This window comes from Adiantum capillus-veneris, chromosome 29 (assembly GCF_014529385.1).
Source record: "Adiantum capillus-veneris isolate H3 chromosome 29, ASM1452938v2, whole genome shotgun sequence".
In the NCBI taxonomy this organism is placed as follows: Eukaryota; Viridiplantae; Streptophyta; class Polypodiopsida; order Polypodiales; family Pteridaceae; genus Adiantum; species Adiantum capillus-veneris.
Window position 1 is genome coordinate 57,156,343 of NC_140959.1, and position 6,197 is coordinate 57,162,539.

General features: G+C 44.9%; 1 pseudogene; it reads left to right on the forward strand.

Annotated features, from left to right (window-relative positions):
* The first annotated feature begins 1,075 nt into the window (after window positions 1-1,075).
* On the forward strand, window positions 1,076-2,682 carry LOC147419245 (aspartic proteinase nepenthesin-1-like; annotated as a pseudogene).
* The last annotated feature ends 3,515 nt before the right edge of the window (window positions 2,683-6,197 follow it).

Consider the following 6,197-nt stretch of genomic DNA (forward strand, 5'->3'; position numbering starts at 1 on the left):
CCGACCAATCAAGTTACTAGGTAGCCTTACTCCTATTGCAAACTTGACTAGCGTTTGTGTTGACTCTGCCTTGCAAGCAAGTACAACCACTCGAATAGGCCTGCCATGAAAACATTGCATGTCACGTGCTATGTGCATGTGAATAGAGTATTCTACTTCTAGGGTTTAGGACAACTTAGGAAGTGTTCTGGCACCCTTGTGAGCTTGTTCCCAAGCCTTGCATGTCCAGGCGCACTTAGTGTACTTGCATACCCTCTGATTGCACAACCATTAGTACCCAGCATGATTCAACATGATTCCTTTTTTCCTAGTTTTTCACCCTTTCCTTCTTCTCTGGTTCTTCCCTTGAGTCTGCGAAGCCGGAGCACGCCCAGAGCTCTGATACCAATGTCAGGTGAAGCGCACATAGAGCTATGATACCAATGTTAGGTGCACCAAAATATCAATGGTGAACGGAAAATACACACAATGCAATACCTCAATGCAGACTCTATGGACTCGATGGATGATGGTAGCCGTGGTAAATCCTCCAAATGAGGCAGCTCCGAGGCTGATTTGATGCATTGAAGATCCTCCTTGAAGTGGGCAATGCGGATGACCACCACGGGCTGAATTGCATTCCCAATGTGAGAGCGACGAAGGCTGATCTTGACGATGTTGATGATGGACAACAATGGAGCACTTGATTCCGGTGAGGGAATGGTTGAGGTGAGGCTCGATGGGCTGTCTACTTACCGGATCATGATCGACAACTTTCAAGGTGGTATCAATGCCGTGGTGACTCGAGAAAGGCGGACAATGGCACTCTGTCATAACTTTTTCCGCAACATGTAAAGACTGTCAAAAGACTCTCAGTGTGATAGAGGGCGAAACGTTTGGCAAACAATACGAAAGAGTATGGGCGGTAAACAAAACGATGGCGGGCCGCAGGCTGAAAGAGAGTTTTGCGGTGCGGCAAGCAAAAACAAAACGATAGCGGGCTGATAAAAAACGCTTCTTGTCAAATGATGCTCGGTATAAAAAGGATCATTTCGCATTCTAGCATGCTGCATCATCAACAGAATATAGCTCCAAAATGGCGCTGAAGGCTGCGTATTTCTGTGATGTCTTGTGGGGAGGGGTACTTCTAGTAATGGTAGCGACGGTAACTAGCTGTTTAGCAGGCGCTGCAACGCCAGTAGGCTACAAACTGCAGCTAATCAGAAGAGAACTAGCAGAATACTACTATATTAATGGGACACTAGGGGGGTCAAGCTCTATCATGCAGCCGCCATTCGGCCTGCGTGCCGCTCTCTTTGAGTCTGCCGCGCAGCGCAGCCGGCGCAAAGCTTCTAGAATCAGACGATCGTTCGGGTCGGAATATAGAGCAGACCAGCCGGCGCCGGCGCCGGCGCCCATATTCAACATTGAAACCCCTGCCCGCCTGGGCAATGAGGACTTCGTCACCCCGCTCGCCATGGGCACCCCGCCGTGTCCTTCTTGGCTGAAATCGACACCGGCAGCGACCTGGTCTGGCGACAGTGCCAGCCCTGCTCTTCCTGCTTCCCACAGCCGCCCCCGTGTTCGACCCCTCCTCCTCTCTCTCTTACCACACCGCCTCCTGCTCCGACCCTCTCTGCTCCGCTTTCTATCAGTCTTCTGTTTGCGTCGACTCCCTCCTGGGAAACCCTCTCTCCGACCAGCCTTGTAAATACTTCTACGAATACGAGGATAAAAGTAGCACCTCTGGCAACCTTGGGCGCGACACTCTTTTCCTGCAGGATAACGTCGGCGGCCTACAGCCGGCCTTCGACAACTTTGCGTTCGGCTGCGGCCACAAACAGTTGTCAATCATTCCCGGCGCCGGCCTGGGGGGCATTGTTGGCTTCAGTAAGGGCCCCCTTTCATTGCCCTCCCAGCTGGGTGTTACACAGTTCTCGTACTGCGTCAACTCCATCGACTCAGGCTCTCTCTTTCTGGGCGACAGTACGATATTCCTTGACATCGACGTCGACTACGACGCTGCCTCCATCTCCACCCCTCTCATCGACAACGCTGCTGATTCCAGCTCATATTACATTAACATATCGGGCATTAGCGTAGGAGCGGAGCCGCTTGACCTGCCTCAAGGCATATTTGCCCTACAAGAGGACGGTTCCGGCGGGGTAGTCGTCGACTCAGGCACCTCTTTCACCATGCTGCCTGGGGCTGTTTACCAACAGCTTAAGAAAGCTATGAAGCGCTCTATTCCTGCTATTAACGACGCCATAGCCTCTTCCTTTGACGAGCTCACAGCTGTCTGCTATGACTCCTCTACCTTCACGGAGCTGGAAAATATTCCCCCCTCACCTTCCATCTTGCAGGCGGGAATCTCGTGGTTCCTGGGAAAAATTTCTTTGTCGACATCGACGGTGGCCTCAAGTGCCTTGCGATTGAGCCAATTGCAAAGGATGGAGATGCCTCCATCTTAGGAAATCTTCAGCAGCGAGACTTTCTGGTGACCTATGACAACAACGCTGCAACGCTCACCTTTACTGGCCCCATCTCTTGCTTGTAATGACTCGCCCCTTACAATAATCTGGGAAGCATGCCCACTAAAAAGAATATGCAGCAGGCATGGATGGCCTTCCGATGGTATGCGTTTTTGTAAGTAACAATCAACTAATGTCTCTCAATGGCTCCTAATTATGCTCATGGCCAAGAAAAATCACATCTACCTATAGACAAATCAATCATATTAAATATTTACTTCCACAAAAGTTTCTCCAAAATTCCATGGACTTTGGTGCCAGGAATATCTAAGAAATCTCTTTTCAACTTATAGGTTTTGAAGTAATCTGGTATAGGTGTGGGGCATATGGGAGTGCTGTGTGTGTGTGTGTGTGTGTGTGTGTGAGGAGAGAGAGAGAGAGAGAGAGAGCAGGCGCAAGAAAGAGAGAGATAACTAAAACGATTCAATTGGGTTGTGTGAATTCTAAGTAGATTAGAAGAATATGTTCATGTGGGAGCAAGTTATGCATAAGATGTTACTAGCTAGTGCAACTATGTTGAAATGAAGATAGTTGTAGAAGGACTTCCATTGTCCCACATGACAAATAACTAGTCCACATGTGACCAAGCAAGAGGCATAGTACTTATCCCCTTATACAAGAGCTATTAAATATGTTTAGTGTGATCAGTACCTGAGCATAGTTAAACGGGCTTTTTGACGGTCTTCAAATGAAGATTCTACATGAACTCCTCCTTCATCCAACATTCTCACTGTTGCAACACACATCGACGACAGTTGAGAGAGTCATTTTCTCTAACATTTGTCATACATTATTTGAGGTGAAGACACCTCATTAAAAAAATGAGTTGTTTTTGAAACGGACTACGTCTATCATGGCATGCCTCAATGGAGAGAGTGGGGGTGACCATCAAATGAGTAGTAGAGATGTTGCCAAGGCTTTAGGACCTCACCAAAGAAATATCATTGCTGCCAATTTTTGGTTACAACATGCCTTCCCTTAGCTGCTTGTCACCATCAATTGCATAGAAGAAGCACCTTAAAGATCGAAATCAAGGAAATCGTTATTTCAATTCTGTGGTGGATCATCCGCATCTCCCCAAACAAGAAACATGTTTTTCCAAAAAGAGAATAGTAAAGAATACAGTGCATGTACTGCATCAAGTGATCTGCTCAGTTTGTCTTAGGTATATCAGTCCAAATATCTTGAGAGTGTGTCATATTGCTTTACTGTACTGTGTTATTCAAGTGCTTTAGTATGTGCTTGTTATCTTTTCAAAATGCTTTATGGTGCTTGAAGGTGCCTCCAATTGTTTCATGTGTATGGTAGTCCATTATCATACTTAACCGTGCTATGTAGTGCTTGACAGAGATTAATGAATGATCCGAACTACTCATGATTTCCTATGAGTGTATCCAAGTGCTTCCAAATGTCCCCTAATGATTCCAAATGCTTCAAGGTCCTCCAGGTGCTTGACAATCCATTCTTGTACGCTACCATATTTTATAACACTTGTCACAACATAATAAATGATTATCAATGCTCCTTAGTGCCTCTGAGTGATTCCAGCTATACTGCCAAAGGGTGCTTGTTAATGCATCACAAAACAAGACCAGCATTTCTTATTCTTCATAGAGCTTTATAATGCTTAATGTTGGTGCATTAAAGTGCTTGATCGTGCTTTATAGTACTTAAGAGAGCCTCACAGGTATTCACATGCATCCAAGGGCTTCTAAGTGCTTCTCACTAAGTGCTTTCATTCAATTCCAACTTTTGAAAAGTGCCTCAAAGTCCTACAAGCTTCAATATCCTTCGAAAGTGGCCTCCTAAATGCCTCAAAGGGCTTTCAATTTTGATTCTAAGTAACCTCCATGTGCTGCTCAATGACTTTGGCTTATTCTTAGTGATTTAAAAAGATTTTCAAAGGTTTCCAAGTACTTGGAAGTGCTTCTAAATGCTTTTGAGTGCTTTCAAGTGCTTGTTTCTAAGTGCCTCCAAGGTCTTCTGAATGCTTCTAAGTGCTTTCACGTGCTTCCAAATATGTCAGAGTGCTTTGAAGAGCTCATGAAAAACTCCAAGTGCTTCTAAAGAAATTCCTTTGAGTACTATCATGTGCTACCAATTAATGCTTCCATGTGATGCTGAATACTTTTGATTGCCTCCTAGTGCTTCCAAGGTCTTTTGAATGCTTCTGAGTGCTCTCAAGGTCTTCTGAATGCTTGTGAGTGCTTTCAAGTGCTTCCAAAAGCTTCCGAATACTTTAGAGTGCTTTGAAGAGCTCATGAAAGCCTCCAAGTGCTTATGAAGAATGTCCTTTGAGTGGCGCCATGTGCTTCCAAATGCTTCCATGTGCTGCTCAAGTCTTTTAGTGTTTTCCAATGCTTTTGAAAGATTTTGTGTCCTTGCAAGTGTTTTTGAATGCTTTTAGTGCTTCCCAAAGCTTTTGAAAGTTTTCGCGTGCTTGCAAGTGCTTTTGAATGCTTTCAAGTGCTTCCAAAAGCTTCAAAATGCCTCTCAATGTTTTCAAGTGCTCATGGGTGATTCCAAGTGCTAGCGAGTGCTAATAAGTGCTTTTGTATGATTCAGAGTGGTTCATGATTGATTTTGCATAGTTGGAGATGCAAACAAGTCCTTCCAAGTTCCAAGTGCTTCCTTCCCTCTCCTCTCTCTCATGTTCCCTTCCCCTCTTTCTCTCTCTGTCTCTCTCACACACACACACACACATTGTGTCTTTGAAAGAGAGAGAGAGAGAGAGAGAGAGAGAGAGAGAGAGAGAGAGAGAGAGAGAGAGTATGTAACATTTAATGGCCTAAAAACTTGTGTGTAGCGGAAATTAGCATGAACATAGTGGGCATTTCATTAGAATAGATTCCTAATGAGAATTACAAGAGTGCTTGGGTGGAGAGAGCAACAAAAAGCATAACACCTAGTTAGATAGCATGAACAATACTTTCAAAAGAGAGAGAAATTAAGCTATTGACAATAGTTGGGGACCGGATTTGCATGGAGCCGGTCCCCCCTCCAAAAGGCTTTGTATTATGGTTTCTCCCATCAAGAGAGACATTGTACAATACAATTCTTTGTGTTCCTTCAAGACTAGCTAGTGCAATGAAGATGAAAGCTTCATGTACTAAGCAAAACACTTAGCAAACACAACATCAATTATCCCCGGTCTCAGACCTAAGACCTCACACACCTTCGAAGATGGTGAGAGCTAGCAGGGTATGAGAGTAGATTGAGAGGAAGAAGGAGTATCTTACGAGAAAGATGTACATCTCCTCACATAATCACTCATATTAGCATAGCTTAGCTTAGTAATTAGCATGGTAGAGGAGATGAGCATGCATTGAAGCTTGGCTCTTGGTTGGATTTGTATCCACATGCCAAGAGTGTGTCGATGTAGGCTTCTATCTCACAAGCTTGGAGTAGGTGAATATGAGCTCTCCATTAAAGCTTGGGAAGAGATAGTCTTTTTCTTCCTTCTCACATAGACTGTGTGAGAGTGTGTGTGTGATAATGCCTTGCAAAAATCAGCCCCCTCTCTCTCTTGGGAGAGCCCTGTTGCTAATTGCTCTTACTATCCTCCCATTGGACCTCCCCAGGCCTAGCCAATCACATTTTAGCAGCATAAGTGATAGCCTTCTGACATGTGTCCCCCTTTCCCCTTTTGTGAGAGCTTTAGGTAATTTAATAATTCAACTAAACTCT